A 14,800-nucleotide genomic window follows, 5' to 3' on the forward strand; every position below is an offset into this window, starting at 1 on the left:
AATAACCCACACACGGTTACTGCATAAAATAAAATACAAAACAAAAAACTAAATACAACCAAAGTTATTTATTTATAGCGTAAAAGGTGAAACGAAATTTATAACCGCAGCTGCATTCCTTGAGATGGTCGCCGCACAGGTGAACTGCACTTGCAGAGGTTTACTTGCGCGCGACCTTAAAGCTCTACTCAGATATAGTTTTTCTATAAATACTACATACATAGCACACACACACGCACACACACACACACCTTTCTAGCACTCACATCCCTCGGCGACATTTGTTTACACCTTGCAATTTATGACGCAACGATACCTTTGGTCCACCAGCAGCAACACTGCATAATTTCTTAATGGCCTGTTTGTGTGGTGTCCACTACTTCGCTGCAATACGCACACACACACAAAATGAAAAAAAAGAAAAAAATATTAATACAATCACCTACACGCACAATCCGCTTGTGACTCGTCCATCTTGTATTCTTCTTGCTGCTATTCTTCGAAATATTTTATGCTTTGCAACTTATGCAGTCAACAACACAACATCTGCTGAAGCGGAAGGTTCCACATCCGCACTGGTGTACCAAAACCACTCGGCACAGTGCTGTACAAACATCTCTTTTTGCGAGTACTTATGTATGTTAGGTATGTATGTATTAGTAGGAATGTGTGTCATAATGAGTTGCATGTTTGCGCAATTTTACTATACAGTGACATCTAAAACTGTGCTAAATTAGATGGCAAAACTAACATCAGGAATGAGATATGAAAACCGAAGCTACTTAACATAAGTAGAAGATCCAGCTATCATCCCTACAGGAAGTTGTCTGAACTCGAAGGGACATAAAAAAACCTACAATCCTTATACTCGCAACTGGACCAAGAAGCTTATAGTTCATTTCCACCAAACCTTAACTACAGTTTATGCCTATTGGTAAGGGTGTTATTGCTCATTTTAGGTGCAAGCAACTAAAAGTAAAAAAGCGAAAGGTATGCCAATGTTAAAATGTTTGGAACTTACCTGAGCTCTTAACTGTCGTTAAGCTTTTGGTGGAAATAGGCTATTAGTATACTTCTCATAAAAATTCAAAATACGTCCTTGAGTCCTCCTTGAGCTACCTATTGGATTGAACTATACAGCTGCCATACGGTCTTTATGGACATTGATTCCTAACGCGACAGAACTGTGCCGATGGAGTGAGCCACAGCGTAGGTAGAATATGCATGGGCACCCCACCAGGTGGTTGTCTCACATCCCGCCTCTGAATTGTAACCGTAAACAACCTGCGATAGGAGCTGTTGAGAAGAGCTTGTCGAGTGATATAGTCCGACATCCGAGATCTGAATATCCCGTATGGTCTGTGAAATTTGGTAATAAGTGGACTCGTAGGTTCGCTATAATCCTCTTCCCTACTTGGGCTTGTTCTAATTAATTAGTTAGCTTTCCCCGCCTGGTGGAGGAGACCAAATCACTTAGAAAACTAGAGAGTACAAAACACTCATATTGAAATCGGTGCGGCATATTAGACCACTGTTTCTCTATCACTTAATGTCACTCTTTATAAATCGCCCGTGACATCTAAGGTAAGGTTGCTAAAGGATTTAGGCGCATTGAAGCATACTAGTTGACTCAGGATTTGGTTCTAGTATTCTTTGAGATTTCGACAACGACGCATCACTGGCACTTCAGCACTTCCGTCACTCAGCCGATTGGACTGTGGGACTTGGAAAATTTAGGTAACTAGCAAAGCGATAATCAGATGCTTCGACTCGCTCAACGTGGGCTCAAAAAGCTCAATATGATATTTCAAAAGACTGCCGGGCTGATAAGTTGCCAGAAAGAGTACCTTAGAGTGAACGATGTCGAAAAAGATAGGAGATCTCTCAAGGATTGCAAATTAGATCTTTGGTAGCTTTCGAAAATCTCTGGCTCTGTTCGATGGGTAACCAAGAAGTTAGAATCTGGAACTGTATGGCCTCGTAACAACCTGGGCACATGTTCTATAGAATTAAGAAAAATAGATTAGCCGTCATCGATTCGCCAATAGTTAGCGAGTGGCGAAACGAACGAACTCAGTGAGGTACACCCAACACCGCTATCGTCCTTCTTTGCTAGCTAACTTTGTTGTTGCTTTCACATCCAACATGACATCAAACACATACAACATAACAGCGAGCAGAAAAGTGGCGAATCGATGACGGCTATTACCAGATTGTGCCTTCCTGTCGCTAAGACGTCACGCCAGCTGGCAGAAATTAGTGACGTGAATTCTTAGCTATATATGTAGGTCTTAGAAGTCAATGATTTTTAAGTTATAGAAACTTTTAAATAGCTCAAGCGGTTTGCAAGTGTTTTGGATCACCCCGACCAATTACTGTTCAAGCACTGCGTCAGTCAGACATTGGCCATCATGGTGGATAAATAGTCGCTCCCACAAAGCACCATTTCAATGCTATTCTGAGTCGTTGGAATCGCTGAACGATGCTGCTCTTTTTTGGGCCGTAGCAGCATCAGTAAAAAATATGAACACCGAGGTCCCAAGATACATACTAATAAAACCAGCTGATCCCGGCTGTATATAAAAGTAGTTGATCTTGAGAAAATTATATCAGACCTAACTAAGTTGAAGTTACATAAGTGCCTTAACCTAGATAAGATGACTACATAGATCAATCATCATAAGATTTTCTTTGTATATCCTGATTTTGGAGACTACTATCTCAGTATAGGAACGGCTCTTGGCATTTTGCACATCAAGTTATAGAAATATTTCGAAGCAGAACTGAGCGGAAGTCGCTCGCCAGCTTCGGTAAAAGCTGAAAACCTTTTGCAACACCTATTTTCGCAATTTTTGCACAATTTCTTGAGTAACTGATAAAAACCAAAAAATAAAAATAGAAATCCAAAGAAACTGAAATCTCTACCGACAAATCAAGCCAAGCAAAAACAAAATGCACAAAAACATAGTAAAAACAGAAAAAGAAAAGAGAACAACACAAAGCTGGCTGTGCATTGCATTACCCAGAAGTAAGCAAAGCAGGCAATGCGGGGCGACCATCAGCGCTAAGGAGCATTGTAGTTAAGTGGGGTGTGTCGGCTCACTTCCTGATGCGCTTTGTCAAATTGCAGCGTTTTTCTCGCAAATAATTTCTTTCCGCTTTTAGTTGCGCCCAGGCTGTTTTCCGCTTTGGCTGTTCCTTTTGTCCTTCTGCTGTTGCGTAGTACTCGTAGTTGTTTTTGCGCTCTTTTTTTTTGCCTATGCTTTTTTTTCGTGTGCTATTTCGTCACTTTTCATGCATGTCAGCATAATATTTGGCTGGTTGTGGCAATAATATGTTTGCGTCTGTATATGTTCATATATATATTTATATGTATGTATATGCATTTTTTGCACAATTAATGTGTAGTAGAAGGCGAAAATGTGGCGTTTAAGTAAAATGCATTGCATTAAAAAAATCACTTGCATAAATACCAGTACTAAATATGTCATAAGCGTATCTATACACGTGAATTTTTTATGGCAATAATATATGTACATATATATACATAGTACTCATACATGCTTAAATACGAGTGCTATTGTTTGTGACAATGCATATTTGTGCGCGTTTGTGCAAAAATGCTTATCCAGGAAAATGCGAATTGTTTAGGAATTTGCCTCGTGGCCAAGCAGCAGTTGGAGTTGGCATTTAGTAGTACATACTTATGCACATGCGTAGATACATACATATGTACATATAAAGTTACATGAGACCAATTGGAAAATTTTCTCGCACTTTTTTGTGCCTTTGGAAGAGTGGTGTCTAATGACTTATGACTAATGAATAATTACAACTGACAACGAATAACAAGTTACTCGTGACGTTTGACACGTGACTTAAGACTTATGACCAGGCGTAGAGACTAAGCAGGTGCTAAAAGAGCGTAAGTATCGCGTGTACGTATACAAGCGAGAGCGTAACAATGAGAAGGCGTCAGCATGCAAAATGAACCATAATTAACGATCTTTGACTAATAGCTTTTGGCCAATGACTAACGACATTGGAGTTTGAAATATTGATACACGACTAACGGCTTATTTGCAGTGACTTATGATTAATGACTTATGACCAACGACTAACGACCAATGAATAGCGACTTTTGACTAACTACCGTCGGCAAACATCTATTGACTAATCACTTGGGTCTAGTGAATAACGACTAGCGACTTATGGCGTAGAAATTTCTGAAAATAGAACGCACAATGGCCAAAAGCGAAGAATGTGAGTAACCTTTCTGAGAGTTAGCTAAGTTTTAATACCCACGCATAGAAAATATAGAAATTGTAGAATATTTTCTAAAATTATGAATGAAAAAGAATTGTTTTATTTTTTAATATAATTAGTTAATTAATTATAAATATCTGTATACATATATAAATTTTTTTAATTATTTTCATTTCCATCATTGTGTCTGAATAAAAGCATATTACAACACATTTTGTTTCATATCAATATGTTAATATGAAATTTTGGGAAAATTGGAAAGTCTTTGCTGTGAAAACGAAAGATATACCATTTTGTTCATTTATGTCAGTAATAAGTAGTAAGTAATAGATAATAAAGCTTTTGTCATCAATATTATAATATTTCATTAAATTGAATTTAAAGATTCAAAATGTGGCAACCCTCTTCAAAATATTTTCGAAATAAACCTTTTTCCAACCTGTTCCGCCATTTAAAAATATTTTCGAAATAAAGAATTCTTGAACATCTTTGGAGTGGCAGCCCTCTTAAAAATTTTTTCAAAAGAATCCTTTCTTAAACCTCTGTCGTTGGTCACCTTTATTGTAAAACTTCATTTAACTCAATAATAATATTGAATTTAAGTTTCAGTTTAAATTTTTTCATAATAAGCTTTCCCAAATCGCATTCGTTTCGCATTCATATTGTGAAATTTAGGTGATTTTATAATTTAAGAGAATTTAGCTTTTTAAGTGGGGGGCAACCCTTTAAAAAATATCGTCGATGTTTTTGCAAAACCGTCCATCATACGGCACTCAAATTTTACAGGAGAGGGAAAAAACGTTTCATTCTTTGAAGGCATTGCCTTGATAGGCGGTATTTTCTCTAGCTATTATTTTACATATCTGTTGTTTTAATAACGATTTTACGACTCTTATGCATAAATATCGATGCCTGGAGTTCAGGGTTACTATCTCTAGGCCGAATTTTCACTCAAAGTCGCTCGCGAACTTTCACGTTTATAATATTAGTGTGATTTTATTTAACTTGTCAATTAAATTTGTTTTAAATGCCCAAGCTGGTAGCAATGCTCGCCAAAAACATTTTCGAAATAAGTAAAGCTTTCTTAAAACCTCTCTCGTATTTAACCCACAATTATTAAAATATTTTATCTAACTTGTCAAGTACATACTTGAATCGATTTTAACTTTTTCAGCAGTTGGCAACCCCCTTCAAAAATATTTTCGAAGAAACACTTTCTTAAACCTCTTTCGCTTTACACCCATATCAAAATATTTCATTTAACTTGTTAATTAAATTCGATTTTGAATTTCTTAGCAGGTGGCGATTTACCTCGAAAATATTTTCGAAATAAAGTTTTACGAAAACTTATTTAGTACCCATAATCAAATATATTATTCAACATGTTTTTTAAATTGATTTTGATTTTGTAAACAGGTAGCAACCACATTAAAAATATTTTTTAAATAAAGATTTCTGGAATCTCTCTCGTTTTATACCGGCATCTAAAATCTTAATTTAACTTGTTATTAACGTTGATTTTAACTTTTTCAACAGATAGCAACCCCTTCAAAAATATTTTCGAAATAGGTATGTAAAAAGTTTTGGGACCGCTTTCGTCTACATCCGTGTTGTTATAACGTTTTATATAATTGATTTTAACTTCACTGGTGTCGCCAAGGTTTGTATTGAGATGAAACAAACACTAAAGTCTAGACTTCCAGCTGGGTATGCTACCTGTGCAATAAACTTATTTACCCAAGAGTTTATACTGCAATATGTACATATCTTTGTGTTTGTGTATTTGTTTCAGCTGTCTGCCGGGGTGACTAGGAAAATATGAATGTAGGTACATATTTACTGATTATATTGCACTAGATGATGACCCACTTTTAGTCAACAACAATGATTTCGTTAAAGTATCCACTAATATACACAAACAAATATTGCATTGGTGTGTATGTGTGTACTTACATAAATATATGTATATTACTAATCTATCAGTAGACAAAGGTAATGCAAGCTAAATCGGGTAATTTTATGCCCCTTAAACAACTATAGCAGCACATGGATATCGAAAGTACATTAGATGGGATCACGATATATGAAGCAAAAATAACAGGAAAAGCATACACTAAATTTCACTATGCCGATTTCAATTTTAATTTTTTTCAAACATAAATCCTTTTACAACATAATTCGTTCAACCATTGGGTAAGTTGGATAAATTCCCGCGAATTTCACCAATAGGTGTTGGTATATTCAGGTTCGAAGGGACCGAACATAACAGTTATTGATGAATACTGTCATGAATAAATTCACTATGAAGGAAATGTTCTATAATTAAGTGATTACATACCAATCGATTTCTTTTTTGCCTAGACTCGAATTTAAAAATTAATTTTTTTTTGCAGTTTTATGCAGAATTAAAAAATTACAATTATTTTTGATTTTTATATTACATGTCTTAGATAACAGTTATTAAAGACTTGTATTTCTCTAGGTCCCGGAACCCAGTTGCAATGCAACTCCACTTTGAACCATTGCTGGTTCTACCCGCATTTGCGTGGTAAACCGCAAATACCACGTTACTCCCCGAAGGGCCGCACCGTAAGTAGACCGGAATAATGCTCACCAGCCAGACTTGCTCGACCAGCTAGACTCGCCAGACTTGCTCTTGCCAGACTTGCCAAACTTGTTCAAGTGCACACCGGATGTCTCCCACCCAATATTTCACCATTATACACCATTTCACCAATTTTTCTTCCCCTTTCATTCAACTCCTTTCGCTCCGTTTTGCCCATCCAGCTGGTGAACACACTCCGGGGGCATCTGTTCCTCGTAGTACCAGGTTTAAGTCTCTGGTAAGAACTCAAGCCGAAGACTCTTCTACCAGTTGAACCTCCACCGACTCAGGAGTGGAAGGCCTTGACTGAGCACTCGGGGATTGTCAAGCCCGCAGTTTCAGTTACGCGGAATCACTTGGGGATGCTACAACGTCAACAGAAGCAATTCGAACATTCCCAATGACATCGCTGGAAGAAGGCGTTGCAAGAGAAGCAGCAGCGTGCACCCCAACCAGCACCGAACCCTTACTCGCTGGTGGGTTACAATACTATTAAGGAAGATCTCAGGAAGGAGCGCTACAGCAGACACAAAGAGCCTACTGGAGGGTTTAACGTAAACCAACATTTAAGCAGCCCCAAATGGAGAAAATTTTAATGCTAACTTGTATCCTTACAACTCAACATTGTAGTATCTATCGACAAAGCTAATCTTGTCTTCCATATTTTCTCGAGACTTTTTCGGAACATTTCGGTATTTCTGCAGTATTGTTTCCGTGATTTGGAATCTATCGAAATTTTGTTCGAGACCATTCAGGTTGGTTTTCTTAAATTTTCGGATTTTTTATCGAGACCCTTTGAGATATTTCGGAACCCTTCGCGCTTCGGGATTTTTTGGCAACTTTGCGGGATTATTTTCGGGACCTCTAGTGGTTTCTTTCGTACCTTCACGAACCCGTTTAGGGACTTTTTTCAAGTTTGTTTTAGTGATTTCGTTCGGGATTTTTCGGGATTATTATTTTTTTTGTTTTCGTATTTTTGGTTGATCGTTTCACAAGGTTTTCGGGACGCTATGAGAATTTTGGGTACCTTTTGGGATCTCTTATCCTCTTTTCGGAACTCTTCGAGACTTTTAGTGATTAACATCGGACCTTTCGGTATTTTTTCGAGGCTTTTCGATATTTTTACAATTTTCGGGATTGTTTTCTAAATTACTAGGCAAGCTTTAGTTTTTTTTTCTGGAATTTTCAGGATTTTTAATTTCAAATATCTCTAAAATGAAAGTTAACATGCTCAGCAGACTCTTATTAGGAATTAGTTCTAAGAAGATTTAGCTATTTTTACGGGTTCCAGCAATTTGCTAGTAATTACGTAAAAATTTCAATATTTTTCCGATTCAGTCGAATATGCACACCTACTTACATACATATGAATGTACGTATAAGATCATTTGTTTGCTCCTAGCAAAATAAATAACATTTAATCTCACCTCACTCACCGTTGAAAACCCATCGCCCACCAATTTTTTGATTGTCTGCTGTGGCTGTCAAAATTGCCATGAAAAGCGAATCGAAATGCAAATGCAATGCAAATCAGTTGAAATGAAAATGGAATGCGTTAAAAATGAATGTGTAGGTTTATTTACATAGGTACATACCTACAAACAAATGTACATTAGGGTGCATCACTATACTTACAAAAAAAACTGTACTTCTTTTCCATCGGAATTATAAAATTTATTATATTTTAATGGCAAAAATATTTTGGAAAAATATTAAGATATACGTGAGCTGGACCCATTTGACAATACCACAAAAAGCAATTTTTTTTATAAATAAAGTTAATTTTTACAAATATTAAAAAGTCTGCACAAAAATTTTATCAACGACATCAAAATTATGACATTTTTGGATCTATCCATCACGTACATAAATCACAATATTTTTCCGAAATATTTTTTTGGACGTCTTAAAATATAATAAATTTTATAATCTCGATGGTAAAACAATACCGATTTTTTTATACCGAAGTTTTAAAATATAATAGAATTTAAAATTTCGGTCAAAACCATGCAAAATTTTTTAGTGATGCACCCTAATGTAGTTACATACATATAGTATAGTATGTATTTCACAGTCGCATCCTCACAGAGCCAGGCACTATGAAAATAGTGAGAGTAAATGTATGCAAAGATACATACAGACGCACATGCATAAGCAGAAATGCATTTGTATGCTTTGCATTTATTTAAGTAGAAATGCATACATGCATATACATATACACATTCATATATGTATACATTTTTGTACTCATACAAACAACAAAATTTACATTTGCATCCGCATTTAACCTTTCAACGAGTCAATCATCTACCTAAAAACATACATATGTACATATGCCCTTACCGTTACTCCACACCCACACTTCCCTTGCGACATTGTCACCAATCACTCTACTGTAGCATCTTTCTTTTCGCCTGTTTGTCTTTTAGTTGTCTCTCTGTCTGCATACATACATACTTATGTACATATTTTGCATACAAAACATTCATTTTGATTTACTCGTAAATACCGCAACGTGGTGTAGTCAATCAATGGTAACAATTTACCTATTCAAATATGTATCTTATCCATGTGTATGTATGCAAATGTGTACGTATGTGTGTATACTTAAATGTACTTACACTTGATGTATATTGATGATGTGCATGCTAGCATGTCTATGACATATTATATGTACATTTCACATATATTTTCCCGCATTGTATTCGAGCCTTATTGAATACGTGATGCTCGCTAGCTCCCTGAATTGCCCATAAACTTTTGGGTATCAATATTTTGCAGCTTTGGTAATAAAGACATACGCATTGATAAGGCTTTTTGATGCATATATACGTACATATGTATGTGATGCATGTAGTTATGTATTTATGTATTAACATACTCGTACATATATCCATATTCACGTATTTATTTGCATGTTAACGAAAGCCAATTTTTTATTCAAAACACTCAATGTGGCATTTTATTCATTATTCATTTTAATGCTCGTACTGATGAAGTGATTTATGTGCATGTATTTGTATGTATGTTTGTTTCTTATAAAAGTGAATGTATTTGTCGTGGAAAGGATATTGCCTTTTGTTGGTTAAAATTGCATATTTGTGTCTGTAAATAACTTTCATGCAATTAACCTAGTCAAACAAGTTCTCCTTTGCCATCTCTAAAACGGCACCTAAATGAGCCAAATTATTTGATTAAAGCTTTAATTTAAATATCCCAACTAGTATTTAAAAGAAATGTGTTAAACTAAAAAAACTAGCGCTATATGGAGTTGTTGCATTTTTCATGTTTTTGGTCGAAAATGGAAACACACTGATCTTAGAAAATGCATTATCTTCAATGGAAATTTAAAAAAGATATACATGTGTACTAAAAAAAAAGTAAAAAAAAAACAAGTAATTTTTAGCAAAAAAAACGACTTCAATTCTCATATTAAAAAAAAAATATATATATATATATCTCATGATCCAATGATCGGAACTAAACCGGATTAGTATGAGACACTACCTTTCGATGCGAAAAGAATTATCGAAATCGGTTTGAAGTGGTCCAAAGTTATGCGGTAACATACATAAACAAAAAAAAACTATTCCGACGAACTGATTACCACTCTTCCTTAACCACTCCTGCTCATATACCCGTAGTTGCGTTTGTAAAGTATACGCCCCGTAGCACCACACGCAGTAGATGACACGTTTACTCGCACGCCTTAACTTAAAAGTCATATTATTTAAAAGTAATTAAATATTGGTGTCTCAGATTTTTACACAGTATTCCTTATGCACATACATATACAGGGTGTCCCAGAAGGAACGTGCCAAACTTTAGGGGAAGGTAGGTGGGGGGGGTGAGCTCCCTGATAAACAAAAAATTTTCAGGTAAAAGTGTACCCGTTTTTGAAATATTTACATTTTTTCCAATTAAAAAAAAATCGTGCCTTTTCATGTGTTTTCTTTAACACAAAATAATGTCAGAAGCAAGTAATTATGTACCTTTGTACTATTTAGCATGTCATTTGACGGTAACAAGAGCAAATTCAATTTAAATCTATTAAATATATTCTAGCGTGTCTCAGTCCTTTACCCACAAAAGCGGCTATAACTTTTTTTCTATTCAAAACAGTAAGTGTGGCACCTTTCTGAAATCTTTATGAAATGAGAAATTTTTGTATGTAATGTAAAGTTATAGCTCAGTACATTTTTTTTTCACCCGAGATAGTCAAAGTTGGGGAAGAAAATATCAAAAAGTTAAAAATCCAGAAATAGTCCTAATTTTATGATGGTTCCTTAATATATTTTAACTACATTGCATTTGAGTATGGAGAGGCAACTATCTGGAAGTATTTTACATAAAAAATTTACTAAGTATTGCCCGGTTTGTAGTTGCAGTTAAAGAAAACACATGAATAGGCACGTTTTTTTTTAAATTCGAAAAAATTTAAATATTTCAAAAACGGTGACACTTTTACCTGAAAATTTTTTGTTTATCAGTGAGCTCACCCCCCCCACCTACCTTCCCCTAAAGTTTGGCCCGTTACTTCTGGGACACCCTGTATATTACTTTCTTCGTGTGAATATGTACATATATAACAATTTTAGAATGAATTTTGAGTGTGCCAATAAAAATTGTAAAAATGGAAATTTAAGTTTCTCAAATCAAAGTCAGCTTTTATAGCCACCGACGGAGCGCCCTTTCGTGGTAGACAGAGAGAGAAAGCAATGACAACGTGAGAATCCCATAAGATAGGTCGATTTTACGTCGGTGGCTGACTGAGAAAATGGTCTTATTCCTATATACATACATATGTACATTATGTACAGTCAAGCGACATTTTGACCCCTTTGGGCTGTTTTTCCATTATTTGTTTTATGTTTATTATTTTTTTTTATAAAAACTCAGCTCATTATTTAACAAAAACCACATAAGTCCAAATTTTAAACTTTGTAGAAAAATTTTGAAAATTAAACAAACTTTTACAACAAACTTTTTATTAAAATTTCTAAAAAAATTTAAGTATGTAGTTCTATAGCCCATGAAATTTTAGCTTAAGAAAGTGGAAGTTTCAAGTAGCTAAAACTTCGCATTGATTTTTGATAATTTTTTTGGTTATCAATTCGTCGGAATATTTTTTTTATATACTATGTTACCGCATTATTTGGACCACATCAACCGATTTCGATAATTCTTTTTCTATCGGAAAGGTGGTGTCTCACAGGTGATCGCATACTAATTTTGTTTAGATCCGATCATTTGATTTTGAAAAAATTAACGGAACTTCAAAATTTGTATACATATGAGAATTGAAGTCGGTTGTATTTTTTGCTTTAAAATTACTAGTTTTTCTACAAAGTTTGAAATTTGGCCCTATATTTGTTTGTTAGATAATGAGCTGTGTTTCTATAAAAAAAATTATAATAAACAATGGAAAAATAGGAGAAACTGGTCAAAATGTCGTGTCGCTATTAATTTTCACATGACTGTATATGTATGTATGCAGTTTTAATAAATGTTTTTGGTTTTTCTAGGCATAATTTCAACATTTATTCAGCAGATTAAATTGACCACGAAAGCCGATTAAAATGCTTAACAACAATACAGAAATAAATATTTCATATTTAAATTTTATTCCTTATTATCTGCACATATCCCGTTGTACTTGTAAGTTGTTTTTTGCTTTTTTCGTAAATTCACATGTCCATGTAAGGGAAAACACGATTTTTTTTTTACAATTTTGTAGGTGTGTATATATGTGCATATACATATGTATGTAAAAATACTTGGATGATATGAGTGTGCTTGTCGTTAAGTGGACACTTCATAGTTGGCTATCTACCATCTACCTACTCAACAGCTGGTAAGAGTAATAAGAGTAGGTGAATCGTAAGCTTTGACTGTTCGGTGAACCAATTGACTACATCCATAGACGCACATATTTATGTACATATACTAAGGTAGGCACAAAAAAGCATATATGCCAATACATTTGCGATAGCGACCGCATGAATACAAACAAGCAAACACTTCTAGCCAACAACAGGCAGATGCACATATAGACACACAAAGCCAGGTAAGTGCACTCACATTTGAAAATATTTGTGTGTGTGTAAGCGTTTCTGGTAATTACGGCGATGACACGCTGACGCCCATGACAAAGTGCAGGTGGAAGGACGTGACAAATGACTGATGAAAACACTAAAAACTCGGCCTTTGTTGGTACGAAAGTGTAACAGAAGAACAACAAGCAGGCACAACAACAACAATAGCAACAGCAAAGCATGCTATCTACAACAAACGGCAGCTTCCGCTTATGCAATACCAGGGCAAGTAAGGTGGTACTCGTATGGGGACATACTTGCACGCAAATTTTTCACACATAAAAGTATATAGTAGTACATACACACATGTATGTATGTACATTAGACCGCACCACCTTACAAGCAAATAAAAAAAGTTGGACTTAATCTCTGAGTCTAAAGGCAGTGTCACACGATTGGGCATTTGGCCAAATTTGATGTAAATCGTATTCCAATCGTGTGAATGCAAAAATATACTTCTTTATCCTAACCACGAAAAATCATTTCTAGCCCTAACCGCCAAAATGACGTAAGCGTCTCTTTTTTCAAAGTTGTATTTTTGATGCTTCAAAAAGGAAATCTGGAGGCAAGAACGTCGATATATCATACTTTAAGATCCGACTGTAAATGCCACTTCGGAGAATTTTTTTTTCGAAATTGGCCTCCGAAAATAATTTGGTTGCGAAGGTGGACGGCGAACTATTTTTTCTGGTACGGTCTAATGTAAATAATTATGACATAAACGTTGAATAATTTTAGGTGTAGGGTAATTAAATACTTGTCAAACATAGGAGTTGTTTACTCTGACCAGTGCAGGTTGTGTAACGAAGAACAGGAAACAGCAAAGCACATTATGTGCCACTGTGAAGCCCTTAAAACCAGACCAGACTTCGCTACCTAGAAGCACACGATCTAAATGGCATTCAGCCAAAGGACCTCGCGAGGTTTCTTAGCAGTACGTGGATCAAAAATGACCTGTAGTTGAATAGAGGTTTGTTACACTAGACCGTTTCGGTCGCGGTAACTAGGTGATCTCCACCATCTCGTACGTGCATTAAACAGTGTGCATTGGGGCAACAATTCGTAAAAATAGACTAGTTCATTAACTACTATGAGCTGATGTGGAGGTATACCAGTTCGACAATTTCGAAAAACCTTCGATTAAGCGGTTCGCGACATATGTCTTCGAATTGTCAAAGTTAAAAGTGAAACGCAATTAAATGCCTGGTCAGTGCATTCACGGTGGGTTTGTACGCCATTACGTCGACCTCGACTAAGGGTCCTAGGTTCATCGTTTCTATTGGTTTCAGCACCATTGGTCGTTTAACTCTTGCGGGCATTTCCTTTGGTCTTGATCCTTTTGCTGGTCGTCTAACTTGATGTTGGAACTTCGTGTCGGTAAGCATTTCAAGCTCTTCACACTTTCATTACGAAAACTACAGCTCGTTTCCCTTTTCAATCACCTCTATAGATGCAAAATAGCTCGCAGTACGCCAGATCGTTGGGTGCCTTTTTTCTCTGAATTTTTATTATTTTCTAGAGTTATGAGATTCTTCCACCAAAGGAGTTATATCGTCGTTTAAAGTATAAAACCGCGTATCGTCCGCGTCGCAAAACCGCGTAACTGGTATTAGCTGCCAAAAAAGTGGATTTGCTCACACAAGCTCTTGGCTCGATCCTTATCCATTCGTCCTGAAATATACTGGCCAGGTATGCGAATGCTTTATAAAAGAAAGAACCATTTTGAAATATGAGTGTTTTTTACTATCTAGAAAATAATTTACATAATTCACATACGCGGTTTTGCATTTTGTGATACGCGGTTTTGTACTTTAAATGACGATATGTATGTATG

This window comes from Rhagoletis pomonella, unplaced genomic scaffold, assembly GCF_013731165.1.
Source record: "Rhagoletis pomonella isolate Grant_MI unplaced genomic scaffold, Rhpom_1.0 Rhpom_scaffold_00008, whole genome shotgun sequence".
NCBI classification, from domain to species: domain Eukaryota; kingdom Metazoa; phylum Arthropoda; class Insecta; order Diptera; family Tephritidae; genus Rhagoletis; species Rhagoletis pomonella.